At 37.4% G+C, this 16,903-nt stretch overlaps 1 long non-coding RNA gene across 1 annotated transcript; it reads left to right on the forward strand.

The window, feature by feature from the left end:
- The first annotated feature begins 2,225 nt into the window (after window positions 1-2,225).
- On the forward strand, window positions 2,226-11,777 carry LOC140152562 (uncharacterized). Its single transcript, XR_011859031.1, has 4 exons — window positions 2,226-2,775; window positions 5,341-5,543; window positions 6,849-6,942; window positions 9,927-11,777. It is a non-coding gene; the product is annotated as an uncharacterized lncRNA (long non-coding RNA).
- The last annotated feature ends 5,126 nt before the right edge of the window (window positions 11,778-16,903 follow it).

A 16,903-nucleotide genomic window follows, 5' to 3' on the forward strand; every position in this document is an offset into this window, starting at 1 on the left:
GTAGTATTGGTAGATCATAGTGAAGGATGTCTGCTTGGTCTAGTTGACTGGATGGTCGTGCTGGTAGTATTGGTAGATGAAGGATGTTCATGGAATCTACGATTACTAGTAATCATCTGTGTCCATCCGTCTTCTGTCTGCCTAAGCTTGAGTGGGGAAATCTTCCTTCTGATAGGCGTGGAGGACTGGTTTGGCATGATAATGGTAGGATCAAGGCAGTCGTAATGATTACTTACTTCAATTTCAGAGTCACTGGAGCTAGTAAAATTGGTGTTGTCACAAAGGGGGCAGAGCCATACTGCATCCTGGTAATCAACATGGGTTGCTAGGGTTTCATCTGATGCACCAGAACAGATGTTATGAAACCATATTTCACAATTGCTACACATGATACAGTCCGTTTTACAAGCGTACTTACAAATACCACAGGGCCATTTCGGTACCCGGCCGCGCCGACGGCTTGTAGACTTCGGTAAGGTTGGTCCTGGGTTTAAGCTAATATCGCCAGCAAGTAAATTGATCAAGATGAGCAAAGGCAGTCTACCACGAGGGTAGCCCACAAAGGGAGTAGACCTGTTTTGTTATTCGTGGCACAGGTGTACGATCAAACGTATGCAGTTGGTTTGGTAACACAGTAATTTTCATTCAAATTATAGTTCAAAGTCATGGATGTCATAGAGTTGAAGGTTGTATCAAAAAAGGAACACTCCTACCGTAATTGCTGCTCATGATGCAGTCATGTCTACAGTAGAATTCATCTCGACCTTTGCAGGACTTAAACCCCATTAAAAGCTATTAAACCAAGATAACACTCATTGAAACAGCTCAACTGATTAAATCGGATCTTCTCTGGTTGCGCACATGTGTCTGTTTTATATGTGCGGTATCGCTATGAGGTGCTATAATACAGCTTCAGTTGGGTATCTGATTATAAAGGAAACACAAGGAAACAATGGTATGTGGACCTTTGTTCACGAAATGAGACAATGGCCTGCTTTTTGTTAACCAGCATTCTTGAAAATGAGCAACATAATGATTGTTGACTTAACACGGTTTGGAAATAATTTCTTCATATTTTTGGTGATATCTGTCGTTTACATATCCTTCCTAAAACACAAAAGTGCGACTATTTCCAAACACCTAAATTAGCTAAAAATTTAGGACATGTTACAAAACTAAATTTTCTAGAATTTCATAGAATAGTTTAAATGTAGCTTGTACCGTTTTTTGTGGCATTCTTCAGAACGGAGCGGTCCGTTACCAATATAGCTCAATATTTTCGGTCAAATCTCCATTCAATGAGTTGGCTAGCTATGAGCTAGCTATGCTTTGCCCTCACTCATATTCTACGAAAGTGCGACTATTTCTGAACATCTAACCTAGCTGTAATTTTAGGTCATGTTAGAGAAATATATTTGCTAGAAGTTTGGAGAATAGTTTAAATATTGGCCGGTTATTTTTCACACAGTGATGTTAACTGGCAAATGCAATATACTTCTAACATACACTATTTGTAAAGGTCGCGCGTCAATGGTGAGAGCACTGTGTATTGTGTATAGGAAAACGGACAGTAACTGCAGTATGTAGGAATTCGGCAGTCGTCGTTGGGCAATGAAGACAAAGGCAAGAACATTCAAGATCTGGAGTGATCTGTCGGAAGACCGATGTTTACTTCTGAGAAAAAACATGGCGTCGCTTCCGGTATCGAGTCGTCTGCTTTGGCTGTAGACTGGTTAAAGCTCTGCGGTCCTCGAGTGAATAGATGAGCATGCACACAAATACCGCAAAAAGATGAGATGCAATTTGGCAAAAGTTATTTAAAATCGGTACTCAGTACGTTGGTATAAAAACAACATGTAGAATAGGTACATCAAAATATCAAAAGTTTTTTTTTAAATTTTGTCAAAATACGATAAAAAGCAAGATGGCGGCGGGCGGCCTCTACTCGGTAGATCGTCAAACTTCGGAACACTGTAGTTGGTCTCCTCGGAAAACTCACGCCGAACAATGGTAGATGACCGGTCTACTTTAAAAACGGTAAATAAGTTCACTTCACCACAGGAATACATTGAACGAAAATGAACTTGATTTCACTGACTAGTTTGGTTTAAAAAACACGGAAAATGGATACATCAACATCAAAAAGTTTGTTATAAAAATTGTATATACGAATGCGTTAAAAAGCAAGATGGCGGCTTCTACTTCGGCAAATTTGAGTTATGTGAGCAAAGGAATTCCTCGATCTGAGAGTTGCTTTGAGAGCACTCAAATCGATGAAATGTCCAGTTTGAGAGTCTCTCAAATCCAGGAAAACCCTCATTTGAGAGTACTCACAGATCGAAGAATTGTCCAATATGAGAGTCTCTCAAATCCATAAAATAGCTCGTTTGAGAGTTACTCTCAAATCGAGGAATTCTGCCAAATGAGAGTGATAGCGCCCTCACCATATCTGGCGACAATTCATACGAGCTGCATTTATGAAAACAACGGGACGATTTCCGTATTTTTAAAGTTCAAATTTTAAAAATATCATATCAATTTATAATTACTCCTCAAGCCGAAGTTACCAGGTAAAATTAAATTGTATCATGATCACGGACGGTGTAGTACTATTGTCAAAAGAGAAGAAAAAGAATGCGGTTTCTTTATCGCAAGTTCCGTGTTTCAACAACCAAAGCCAAGGCGTTAGCATGTAACTTCATGTTGTAAGCTTACTGAACTGAATGACTGCAATGCCAATGGCCAATGCTCTGCCGATGAGAACCCAACGACGACGTAAGTTCCAATATTTTTATGATCTAATTAAATTGAGTACTAATTCATAAATAATTATGCAAAGTGAACCCAAACAGTAAAAATGTTATCCCATATCGAACAATTAAATATCAACTTTTAATTTATCTTTCTTTAATTAAATTCTTTAATTTTTACAATAACACTTCTTTAATTTTTACAATAACACTTCATTTCGTGATCCTGAGTGCTAGCCTAGCATCTTCTAAGTTATGATATTTTTCAGTAGATATCCACGAAAAAAGCTTATTCCCGGAATTCCCAAAAGTTTTGTTGATTCCGATTTTGCGTTTACGAGTTAAACATGATTTATGTGTATACACTGCTCATGGCATAGGCCACTGTTGTAATTTCGTTCTGGTATACCAGAACGAAATTCAAATTTGGCGATATTTTTGCTATAGCCAAAATAACAATTTCTCGATCATGAGAGGATGTACCTTCTGTGTCAGCGTACTCTTCATAGAATAACACGATCGCGCGACCTGCATGACCGAATCTTGACCTTGCCTAGCAACGATCGTGTGATTGGTCAATTCTCAAAAGCTGTGTTTGCACCGTAAGCGCCGGTATTTGCGTAGTACGCTCGGGCGCAAATAACTGTGCTTGCACCAAGTTGGCTCTCATGATCAAGAATTTAATATTTTGGCTATAAGTGAATTAATCTGCAAGAAATATTCGGTACATAAACATTATGTAGCCAGAGGTATCCAGTGGTATAAAAATCTCAACTTTTTTTGAGAGAAGTGGGGGATGAGGCTGTACATGGATCACAAAATGAGGCTGTGTGATCCCCCAGCACAGCATCATCCCCCAACTTTTCTCAAAAAAAGTTGAGATTTATATATCACTGGAAACCTCTGGTTACATTTATGTTTATTATGCACAAAATATTTCTTGCAGATTAATTCGTTTAGCAAAGATATCTTGAAATTTGAATTTCGTTCTGGTATTCCAGAACAAAATTACAACACACAGCAGTATATACACATAATCATGCATAATCGGAATCAACTGAAATTTTGGGAATAAGCTTTTTTCATGGATATCTACTGGAAAATGTCGTAAAAAAGAGGATGCTAGGATCACGTAAATCGAAATACTCCTTTAATGCTTAGGCCCTTCACAATTGATTCTGAGTTTACTGTTCATGATTTTAAAAATAGGACAAGGTGACTTTTAATTATTGACTTTTAATTATTAATTATCTATTATTTTCTTTATTTAGTAGGCCTATCACAACTAATTATCAACCCGTTTTGACGGGAGTCGGCATTTAATTATTTTATTAATATGCTTACTTTTACACATAGTATATTAAGTGCAGTTATGCTGTTTGTTTATTCATCATTATTGTTGATATATGATTCATGTTAGAAAGTAGCAAGTAAAAGTCATTAAAAGTTATTTTTTAAAGGAGAAAATCCAAAATTAAAATAATATAATTAAATATAAATTTAGCAATTTTGTTGTGTCCGAGGGCGCAAGACGGAACAGCTAAACCCTGGCAAAAACAACCAATGAGATGAAGCGATCTATGATCGTGAGTGACGTCATGCCGACCAAGAAATTAAATAATTATTGTAATTTGTAAAACTCGCCCCAAAAAGCTCGTTAGTGTGTCGTGCCTTGTCATTTACATTGAAGTACGGTATCAGTATCACACTACATTGTACACAAAGAACCCTGACAAAGAAAATGTGTGAGCTTTACTTCCTTTTTACAGGCTCCCGGTTTTATAGTCATGATCAGTGCAAGCTTAAATCTTCAATATAAATAAAATGATATTTCTGTGTACAAAAAATGTAATTATTCAAATGATGCTTTCTTCTGAAATTTGCCATTCTGAACTTGCTCGAGAAGTCTAGTCACAAATTTGCTCACCAATTAGGTTCACATTTGAGGCTAGAGAGTAGAGATCATTGCATTCAAAATCGAGTCGGATTCACTGAAGCATGACACCACTCACACCGCAGCCGATCGCGACACAACAAGTGGGTGTTTGTTTTTATCATACCACTAAGGTAAACATCAAAGAACACCGCTAACCTAATATATTTTCGTATCTTGTCAGTGAGTGCGTATTTTACGCTTTATATCTAGTCAGTGAGAGCGATTTCAGCAAGGCCGATACGCGTGTACGGGCAGGTAAGCGATAAAGGCTTAATCGCAGTAAACCGGGCGCGTAAAATGCACGCAACCTGTAATACGCGGAACAGTCATCTATTTTTTGTAATATTTTTCCTATTTAGCAGGAATTAAAATGTTTAAAAACGTAATTATTTCAATATTTAGAATGACTTAGTGGTATGATAAATTCGTTATTAGGTTCAGGGTCGGTTTGGTACGGGAAATTATTGTGCGCTCAGTGTCATACTGGGGTCCGCCTTCGGCTTCACCCAGTATGACACATCGCGCACGATCATTTCCCGTACCATACCTCCGCTTCACCTAATAACTAATAATATTATTATTTATTGTTTAGTGGTGATTTTACACAGCAGAAAATACAGTACTAATTTATTCTTCTTATGTTGTCTTTTGCAGACTTGCCGGTTATATGATGCATCTACTGTGTACAGCAGTCAAAACACTACTATGAAGGGCCTACTATACAAGTGTTGTCGCAGACTGTGATTCTTCTACATGGACACCTTCTCAGCACCTAGATGTTATTGTGAAGAAGCTTCTCTTCAAGAGTCCAACATGAGGCAACCAAGGAGCTATATTTACATGTTTGTGTGGCCATGGTAAATACATATTATCGGTACCAGTATTTCGGTGGGTTTTTTTCAGTTTCTTCATTTATTATCCTGCCTGAATGACATTGTCAGATGTAAATCACCTTCCCATATTATGTTGTATACAAGTCATTCCGACAGGATAATAAAAGAAGTGGAAATACAAGTGTAATTTTTCACATATTCAAAAAGGTTTGAAAATCACAGACAACCGATTATGTAGCAGGAAACACTTGTATTTTTAACAATGTTATGTTGTTTTAATAAATTTCAAGACAAATCACAAATGCGATATACCTCAAAAATACAGTTATACTGTATAATGTAGGCATCAAACTTACATGCATATATATTATATTATCAGAACAGACATCAAATTTATAATCTAAAATATTCTGAACTGATAATGTAATAAACACTTAAATGTGTATAATACATGTTAATGATTTCTAAAATACATTTTGTCATATTCAGTTTTTTAGTGGCTTTTTAGTTTGACCTTTTCATTGTTTCTCAGCTGATCTATTTCTGTATTAATTTTGCTGAAAATATAAAATTGTAATTTTGTATGTCTGGTCATTTTCAAAATCAATGTTGTGAACTTCAAAAACTAAACATTTAAATTGTTTAAATCTGATCTTACTATAATGCTTCCCCAACTTTTGTTTCCATTCCAAAAAGTTTTATATACTTTGGACTTAAACTTGGGAAATAATGAAGCTGGAAAAGGGGCATGTTCTCTTCCATTACTCTGCCCTTAAAGTCATATTTTCGTAATTGTACAATATTTTGAAAAAACCTTTTACAAAAGTAATACAGAACTAAACATAATGTTATTTAATTTTTCAATTAATCCACAAATATTTGGATTTAATTCACTACCGGTAATGTGTGTAAATTCCAAATTCGCAAGACATTTTAAGGAGACCCTGCACAAACGCTAAAGGGTTACCTTCCAGTGCAAGTGTGAATGTACAAACGAATGAACAAACTGAAGGACACAAGTACCGGTACTGCTTGAGCTGGCTTTGTCACTGAAAATACCAGAAAACAAGTCACATTTATGATGAATTAATTATTATGCCAAACAAATGAGGTAAAACAAAGAAAATTGCTATTTCATTCTATGAGTGCCAACAATGCGTAGTATTATAGCTCACCAACCTTATACAAAACCATGCCTAACTCAATTTAGCAACAAAATTGAGCATTTGCACCAATGTCTTGAATTGGTTGATAATTGTATTCATATAGTTATTAAATTTAAGAAGACTTAAGGTAAACATTCTAAATTTCTTTTTTTTTGATTGACAGATGATATGTGCCATACAAGCTATGGAGAAGTGTTCCGCATTATATGGAATCGGGAAAGGGAGACAAGACAAAGTCTATTATCATCATCAAAGAGGTTAGTACACCTGGTATCACATACCATATTCCCTTGTTTCAAGTGAACTTCTGTGAATTGTGTGCATTTTTGTACTGCTGACTGAAACAAAAAAAAATCTCAAACAGAACAGTGCATGTACAGTTAAATGCAATTTTGTGTGATACACACAAAATACACTGTAAAATATGCACGATAAATGCGCATGTATGCGTTGCATTATACAAGTTGAATCCACGCAGAGCACCACAAACTTGTCTGAGAATTTTTTGTATAACAATATCTATAATAATACGCTATTCTCTGTCTGTAGATCTGTCTGTCTGTCTGTCTGTCTGTGACTGCTAATGTGAGGCCACCGTAGGTCATACGGGGCTCAAACTTGGTGGGTGGGTGCAGCTTGGTATGAGACAGAACGAGTTTATATTTTTTAAGGTCAAAGGTCAAGGCCGGGGTCAAGTTCAATTGAAGTCAAATTTCAAATACTTTAAATGGCTAATCTAGCCATGCCATTGTGTTGACCTTGGACTGTCAAACAAAAGTTTCCACGTTGACCTTTTCGTCAGACCAACGGTTAAGAGGTCAAAGGTCAAGAAAGGTAAAAATTTCAAACTGCCCCTATGAAGCTCAAACTTGGTGGGTGGATGGAACTTGGAATAACAAATAAAAGTTTCCACGATGACCTTTTTTGTCAGACCTACGGTTAAGAGGTCATAGGTCAACAAAGGTAAAATTTCAAACTGCCCCTATGGAGCTCAAACTTGGTGGGTGGGTGGACCTTGGACTAACAAACAAAAGTTTCCACGGTGACCTTTTTCGTCAGACCTACGGTTAAGAGGTCATAGGTCAACAAAGGTAAAATTTCAAATTGCTCCTATGGAGCTCAAACTTGGTGGGTGGGTGGACCTTGGACTAACAAACAAAAGTTTCTACGGTGACCTTTTCGTCAGACCTACGGTTAAGAGGTCATAGGTCAAGAAAGGTAAAAATTTCAAATTGCCCCTATGGATCTCAAACTTGGTAGGTGGGTGGACCTTGGACTAACAAACAAAAGTTTCCATGGTGACCTTTTTGTCAGACCTACGGTTAAGAGGTCATAGGTCAAGAAAGGTCAAAATTTCAAATTGCCCTCTGGAGCTCAAACTTGGTGGGTGGGTGGACCTTGGACTGACAAACAAAAGTTTCCACGGTGATCTTTTCTTCAGACCTACGGTTAAGAGGTCAAAGGTCAAAAAGGTAAAAATTTGCCTATGGAGCTCATACTTGGTGGGTAGGTGGAAATTGGACTAACAAAAGTTCCATTGTGACCTTTTTGTCAGACCTACGGTTGAGAGGTCATAGGTCAAAAAACAAAGATTTCAAATTGCTCATGGACCTCAAACTTGGTCGGTGGGTGTAACTTTGGCCAAGGAAGCCCAGGTTTGAAGGTTTGAGATCTGCAAAAGCCAATAACTATGACAGCCGAGAACCGCGAAATACGGGTAACCGCCTAGTATAATATATTTAGTATAAAATGGGCAAAATCCCTAAAATTAATACCATATTGAGGTTTTTTTAGCTAGTTATTTGCTATGCAATATTTCTTCACTAAAGTGTTACTATAAAATTCTCCAATAAAGTGTTACTATTGGGCTATTCCAGACGTATTCCGCACCCCCCCTATGGAAGACATTTAAAAAAAATACAATTCCAGCTGGAATTGAGATGTGTCTAGAATTCCAGCAGTCATTTTTAGCAAAGATTCCGCTGGAGGGTATGGAAGACATTGAGATTAGGTGAAACTCCGGCTGCTAAAATAAACGAAAAAACAAGAGTGGGGATTGTGAAAGGCCATGATGTGCCTATGGAAGACATTCACATTTCTTAATATTCCGGCTGGAAAATGGTCAAAAATGCTCCAATTCCAGCAGAATCTTCACTTATGATCACCATCTCGATTAACCTATGAAAGACATTTACTTGAATTATGGCTGGAAAAAAAAATGTTCTAATTCCAGCTGGAACCCTATGGAAGACATTTACATTTACGTGAATTCCGGATGGCCATATTAGACATATTACCACAATTCCGCAGTGTCTTCCATGGGGTTTTCCTGACATGTGAATTCCGGCTGTCAATTTAGCCCCGAATCCGGAAGTGTCTTCCATAGAGGGGGTGCGGAATACATCTGGAATAGCCCATTTTAATGTGACCCCTGGGCCTCATGGAAGAACATATACCTTAAAACATCCACTGAATGAGTAATCCAGGCAAAAGAAGAAAGAAAACAAACAAAACAAAAACTATCTAGATGCACATGTCAAATCAGAAAGTGACTTCGAGCTTTTTGATAACTTAGACATAGACCAAACTGTGAATCAGGTGTCCTTTGCTCTCCTCTCTTCTCTCCCTTCCCTTTTCTTTGCCCACTCTATCCTCCCACTGTACAAGTTAATATCTTTTGCTCTGAAGTCTTTTAAGACTTAAAAGTTAATCAATTAATATTTAAAATATAATGTTGCAAGATAATAAAAAACAAGATTTATTTAATTCAGGCCTCGAAATAAGAAGAAAAATCCGAAGGGTCCTCCGGACCCTTGCCTTTGAAATTTCAAGGGTCCTCACCAATTTTCAAGGGTCCGACCCCGGACCCTTGCCTTTGAAATTTCAAGAGAGAGAATTAGCTACGGCGATCACAGTATGTATATTGTAGAAAATTGAAAACCCGGGTTGAAAACTTGAAGGGAAAGAAAAATGAAGTGTACCCCAGGGAGCGGGATGTATCACGTGAACCAGATTTTCCTGTGGAACAAAAAAACTAGGATTTTCTGCTCTTTGCTTGGTTCAATTTTTACGGGTCACGCGGACCCGTACCGTAGGAAATTTGCGGGTCCGCGCCTACTTTCATGGGTATTTGACGCAAGGACGTGCTTTATTTCGAGCGCTGATTTAATTCCTATAACCTGGTTTTAAATATTTAGGCTACACATGAATTATAATGATTCCTTTTGTGTTTTTATGACAGGATGTGTCAAATATCAACGCTGCATTGAAGACTGGCGAGCTGCCTCATCTTGTAATATTCAACGAAACCAACTACATTGTAGGAGATAGTGTGAACATACAGTGTATGGATAGCTCTGCAGGTGCCTTTCTCCAACTGATTGCCTTGTAAATGTATTTGTGTATATTCTCAGTTATCCAGGTATAAAAAATATCAAATAATTTAAATCTAGTCAACTGGAAATCTAGACAAAAAATAGTAAGTCCAGTTGACTATATTTAAATTGTCAACTTGATATCTTGTTTTATGTGTTTCAATTTGAGTACCTGTAACCTGTTGTGTACTGCTGGGGACAGGGGAGTGATAACCCTCTGAAAAAAATCAACATTGAACTTGAATAGCCTTGTGTGCATTTTTGCCTGAAATATGTGTAGTGTAAAATATACAAATTTTGCATGCTTTGTGTCACCTGACTAAGAAAACGTCACTGAAAATTACCTATAATTTAGGGTTATAATATTGAGAAACCAAAACTTTGCATGATGATAAATTCCTCAACAAAAAAAAAATGGGTTCTCATTATTTATAGTCCTAAATCAAGATACAATTTTCTACTTTTATTAGTCAATTGCACACAAAGCATGTGGTATTTAACAGTATTGCAGGCAAAAATTGCACTGGGCTATGGAAGAACAAATTGAACATCATGAACAATGTCATACTTTTTTAATGGGGTGATTGTGTCCCTGCATGTACCCGACTGTCTAACATTCAACAGTTTTCGAAATGGATTCAAAATTTCATGTCAGACATTTAGGCTGTGTTAACCTTAAGATATACTGGGTTTTTTTTGTAACTTAACTGTTCATGCAAGATATATTTGTAGAAGTTTCTAGATTTCAAAAAGTGTACCGAAAACAAATTTTGAGTTTTCAGTGTTTTTGAAAACTATATAATTGAGCCTATACCGGTATATAAACTATAAAAAGTCTGATGTTTTTATGGTCTCAAAATCAATGTTTTTCCCCCCCCCCCCCCAGTATTTTTGGATTACTTCTCCATTTACATTTCAATTGTAAACATTTTAAAGAAAACAACTAACCCCCCTTAAATAATGGCCATTATTAAAAAACAGGCTATTGAATTACAAATCTGTAAAATATGTTGGAAGCAGAATTTATTTCTGTGCATTTTAACACCTCATTTGATACGATAGCCCAGAAAACAACTGAATACCTGAGTGGAAGAAGAGCCCAACTCCATCAACACTTTTTTTGAGATACTAACAAAAAACACACTATTTGGAAAAGTTTTAAGAGATAGACTGTTTTTGAGTACTGGTACATGAACATAAACTGGCCTCAAAAAGAAACTTCTAATTTTTTACAAGGTCATATCTTAAAATCCTCTGCATAAAAATGAACAAAAATTGCACACAGGATTACTTCAATAGTCTACTCTAAACACATGTCAGTAACCAAGCAGTTGTCCAACTGACACAACAGCAAAATGCACTGACATGGAACACCTTCCTGGACCAAAATTCACATCCCAACAGATTTCTTTTGTTGGGTTCCAATTATTCGCCTGTACATGCACATAAATTACACAAAGGATTACTTAAATACTCTACTCTAAACACACTTCAGTAACCAAGCAGTTGTCCAACTGACACATCCGGAACAGCTTCCGGGATCACATTCACAGGCGAATAATTGGAACCCAACAAAGGAAATCTGTTGGGATGTGAATTTTGGTCCAGAAAGGTATTCCATGTCAGTGCATTTTGCTGTTGTGTCAGTTGAACAACTGCTTGGTTACTGACATGTGTTTAGAGTAGAGTATTGAAGTAATCTTGTGTGCAATTTTTGTTCATTTTATGGAGAGGATTTTAAGATATGACCATGTGAAAAATTATATGTTTCTTTTTGAGGCCAGTTTACATTATAACATACCTTCAAAATGATATATGTTGCAATGACAACGGTACAGGTCTTCTAAGATATGATAAACTCATTTTGGTAAAATGGAGTTGAGTCCTTCTTCCACTCAGGTATTCAATTAAACACAGGTCAATTTAATGTACATGTAGTGAGGTCCAGATTTGAAAATTGCACTTGTAAAAACAACAATGCAAAAACACTCTGGGATATCTTTACAGAGATTTCCATCCATTATATTGAATACAAATCAATAGAATTTACTGCAACTTTCAAATCTTGGGTTACATTGATTTAAATGTATGCCATGACGTCAATATTTAGATAATTGCTACAAATGAGGTGTTAAAATGTGCAGAAATAAACACATTTTACAGATTTTGAGATTTGTAATACAATTGCCCATTTTTGAGTAATGGCTGTTATTTAAGGGGAGGGGGTAGTTACTTTTGTGAGATATTTATATATTTACTATAGCTTGCATGAATAATTAAGAAGTTTTGGCAACTCACAATTACAGTATTTCTGAGAGGTAGACTTGCCAAAACATTATAAAAACTGTTTAGCAATTCTCGCTATTCGCAATAAGGGCGCCGCCAGCGGTTTGCGATGTATCATGGGAAAAATCGTGATGTATCATGGGAAAGGTCGACATCAAGTCCATGTCTGAATATTACCATGCTATTACATAGGAACATGTGACAATATTTTTAGTTTGTCAATATAACGGTATTACACGCAAATCGATAGAGAAAAAATTAATTGTGCACATTTCAAATCACATTATTAAGTATTATTGAGTATCGATTCGCGTGTAACACCTTTCTTTTGACAAACTAAAAAAATATTGTCACGTGTTCCTATGTAATAGCATGGTAATATTCGTATTGCGCGGACTTGGATGTCGACCTTTTCCCAAAAAAAATGGCCGCCAGTGGGGTGAGACATGGGAGTAGAGACCTCTGAGATTCTAGCATTATATTGTCCCAAATCTCCCATGTCAATCATCATTCACCCACAAGTCTACACTATAGATGTATGGAGTATCACATCTGTGAAGTTTTGAACTTTGCAACTCGTCATCTTTGGTGTTATTTATTGGACTTATGAATTGTGATTAGGTAAGCTTAAACACCCAAAAAAGTTGCTGAATTCTGCAGACGCACACGTATGTGCAGGTATGCTTGTAGCAACTGTAGCTTACTCAACCTTCAGTCTTTGACAACTTCTAGTGAACATTACCATCTTTCACTACTGTGGCAGTATTGCTAGCCCTATTGGTGTGAACTTTGTCATCATTACCCACCATTTTGATAAGCTTACATAGTGGACATAGAATCCATCACTTTCACTATCGTAACAGTCATAGGCTAGTTGTCTGGTGTGAACTTTACCATCACTGGAATCCACCAGAACTGATTTTTGTCATCGAAAATGGCAGGCAAAAATGGTGTTATGTTTTCTCTCGCTATGTACTTCTTACTTGCACGTTTTAAAAACTGTTTATGTGTACCGACCCATGCTGTTAGTTATTCTTTGGGTGGCTTTGAAGCTGATTATCATCATGATCCATCTAGACTATTGCTCTGTAACATTAAACATTTCAACAAAGAACTGTCCATAGAAGAATCCAGTAAACTACTACTTACACCCATTCATCAGTTTGGTGCTGCTAATCATCGTGACAAGAAGCGTGAGATGCTGAGTAATGGCGCTGGTGTTCAACTCAAGATTTCTTCAATTTTCTGTCTCTGTCTACTTAATTGTGGGGATGTGGAAGTTAACCCGGGACCACTCGGACCTGATGCTGACTTTAGTTACTTTGATAAAAAAAAAAAGGTCCCACAAAAGATCCATGTGGAAGCTGTTCAAAGTGTGTTCGGTCCAATCAACGTGGTATACTGTGCGACATGTGCAATCTGTGGTTTCACACGAAGTGCATTGGTATGAATGTTCAAAGCTATGAAACTCTGGCTTCATCTGACGACCCTTGGTTCTGTTCATCTTGTGCGCTCCCACAGTTCAGCGACTCCTTTTTCAACTCATCCTGCAGTTCTTCCGACGGTGATCTGGACTCCAGTGAGTTCTCCAACGATGATGTGAATGCGTCTTCAGGTCCAAGTCATCCCAACACAACTTCAAACAATTCAACTTCAAACAATGTCAATTCCAATAAACTCAACTTTCTTTATTTAAATGCGCGGAGTATGAAAACTATTAAAAGGAAAAAGAACATTAACAAACTTAGAGATTTTCAATCCATCTTATCTACAAATAAATTTGACTGTGTGTCCGTCTCTGAAACATGGCTCAATGAAACAGTTGATGATAGTGAAATCCCTTGCAGTGGATATGATATTTATCGCAAGGATAGAGATGACCCTGAGAAAGAACGTATGGGGTCTCCTCTTTGCAGTTAAAAGCTCTATCTTCTCACTACGTCGTTCTGATGTTGAGCCTGTTGACGAGATAATGGTAATTGAAATAAGACAAAAAAAAAGTGAAAAAATGGCTCTTGTGTTATGCTACAGAGCACCTGATGGCAACGTCGAAACATTTGTTAATAATTTTGACTCTACAATTGAAAAACTCCACAATGACTTTAACCAGATTCATGTAATTGGTGATTTTAATCTTCCTGATGTAAAAGGTTGTCTTGACAATACTATATATCACAATGTTACAGATTCTGAACAAGCTTTTTGTGATTCTGTGGATTCTTTTTTCCTGAAGCAAATGAATGATATCCCATCTAGAAAAAATTGTGATAATATTTTAGATCTTATTTTCACAACTGTCCCTGACAGGCTCAATGGTGTTACCATATCACATGAAACATTCTTAACAGATCACAAGCTGCTTCAATTTACTGTGAGTACAAGGGTTGAGCGTCTCAAACAAAGACCTCGATTTGTATACAATTTTAAAGCAGCTAATTTTAATGATACACGTTGTGAGCTGCAAAACACTGATTTTAATCAAGTATATTGTGCAATAGATGTTAATTCATCATGGAATTTATTTTCAGAAATATTCACCAAGGTTTTAGACGATTACATACCAAAAATTAAGATCAAAGACTCTTCGGCCCCAGCGTGGATTGACGCAGAAGTTAGGCATCTCCAAAACAAAAAGGAAACTGCGTGGAGGTGTGCTAAAAAATCAAATCTCTCTAGCCACTGGGCCAATTTTCGGAAGTTACGTAATCGTTTGAAAAATTTGCTCTCTGCCAAGTTTAATGAGTATATTGATAGTCTTGGTGAAAGTGTTGTTGATAACACCAAGAGATTCTGGTCATTTTTTAGATCAAAAACAAAATCCAAATCTCTTCCAAAAGTTATCAGCTGGGATAACATCACAGCTACAACAGCTAGAGAAAAAGCTTCTTTTTAACAACTATTTTTATTCTGTTTTTACTCAGCCAACTTCCAACACACAGTTGCCAAAGATACATGGGTTTCAACATCCTTCACTGGGTAATATTCAGATCAACGAATGTGATGTCCTCAAGATCTTGTGCAATTTAAATGTTTCCAAAGCTATTGGTCCTGATGGGATATCTCCCAGGGTCTTGAAAGAATGCGCTCATGAAATTGTTTTTCATTTGTGCCACATTTTTAACTTATCTTTGAGTTCTGGTATTATGCCTGAGACCTGGTTAAAAGCCAATGTTGTTCCTGTTTTTAAAAAGTCTGACAGGCAACGTGCTGAAAATTATAGACCTGTGTCACTATTGTGTATACAGGGCCGTTCCTACCATTAGGCCAGGTAAGGCGGTCGCCTAGGGCGGCAAACGCGGAGGGCGCAAAAAAAGGTGAAAAAAAAAAAAAAAATCCAGTGGCGAGCGATGGGGAGGTGGAGGCACGTGGGGGCACCGAATTGACCAATTCAGCATCGATTCTGCGCCCCTCCATGTGATGAAAGTCAAAATTCATGGGCGCCACCCTTAGAGGGCGCCGAATTGACCAATTCAGCATCGATTCTGCGCCCCTCCAAGTGATGAAAGTTAAAATTTTCGCGCGCTTCGCGCGCATTTCGCACAAAATCATTTGAAATATCAATTTAAGACCGATATTCAATTTCATGATAACCAAAAATATTTTCGCTCGTCCGCGCGCAATTGTTTCAAGAATTGGGGGCGTCATTATGTACCCTTAGCCCTGGGCGCCACAAACCCTAGCTCCGCCACTGGAAAAAAAATTTATGAGTTTCCAAGGGGGCAACCTCCCTTAACACTTTTTGGTATGCTTTGGTGGGGCGGCAGGGAGAGGCTTTGCCTAGGGCGGCAAAATCCCTAGGAACGGCCCTGTGTGTATATGTGGAAAAGTGATGGAGAGAGCTATTTTTGATCAAGTGTTCCCCGCAATTAAAGACCAATTATACCATCTGCAACATGGTTTTATCAAAGGTCGCTCCACTGTGACACAGCTTTTATCCGTTTTTCATGAAGTCAGTTCTACTCTGGACAACGCTGGGCAAGTTGATATGATCTATCTTGATTTCTCGAAAGCTTTTGACAGTGTTTGTCATAGCTTGTTGCTTCACAAATTGCAATCTTTTGGCTTTCATTCTGACCCCCTCAATTGGTTTCGCGCTTATTTAACAGGGAGGAGGCAGAGGGTTGTTATTGATGGGGTAAATTCCGACTGGCTTCCAGTTGTTTCAGGGGTACCCCAAGGTTCAATATTGGGGCCTATGCTTTTTCTTTTGTACATAAATGACATGCCCAGTGTTGCCCAGAATTCTTCTTTAGCTTTGTTTGCAGATGACTCTAAATGTTATAAAAACATCTCTGATGTCTCTGATTGTCACATGCTCCAAAGTGATATTGATGCACTATTTAATTGGAGCAAAACTTGGGATCTCCATTTTCATCCCTCTAAATGCCAGATCATATCAATCACCAGACGTAGGAATGCAATTCGTCATGATTATAAAATGAATGGTGCCATTCTAGACCGTGTTAGTTCCATTAAAGATCTTGGTCTTGATATTTCCTCGTCTTTCACTTGGGATGATCACATTAACAGGGTTGTTAAAAAGTGTAACAAAAAACTT

Source organism: Amphiura filiformis, chromosome 5, assembly GCF_039555335.1.
Source record: "Amphiura filiformis chromosome 5, Afil_fr2py, whole genome shotgun sequence".
Taxonomy (NCBI): Eukaryota; Metazoa; Echinodermata; class Ophiuroidea; order Amphilepidida; family Amphiuridae; genus Amphiura; species Amphiura filiformis.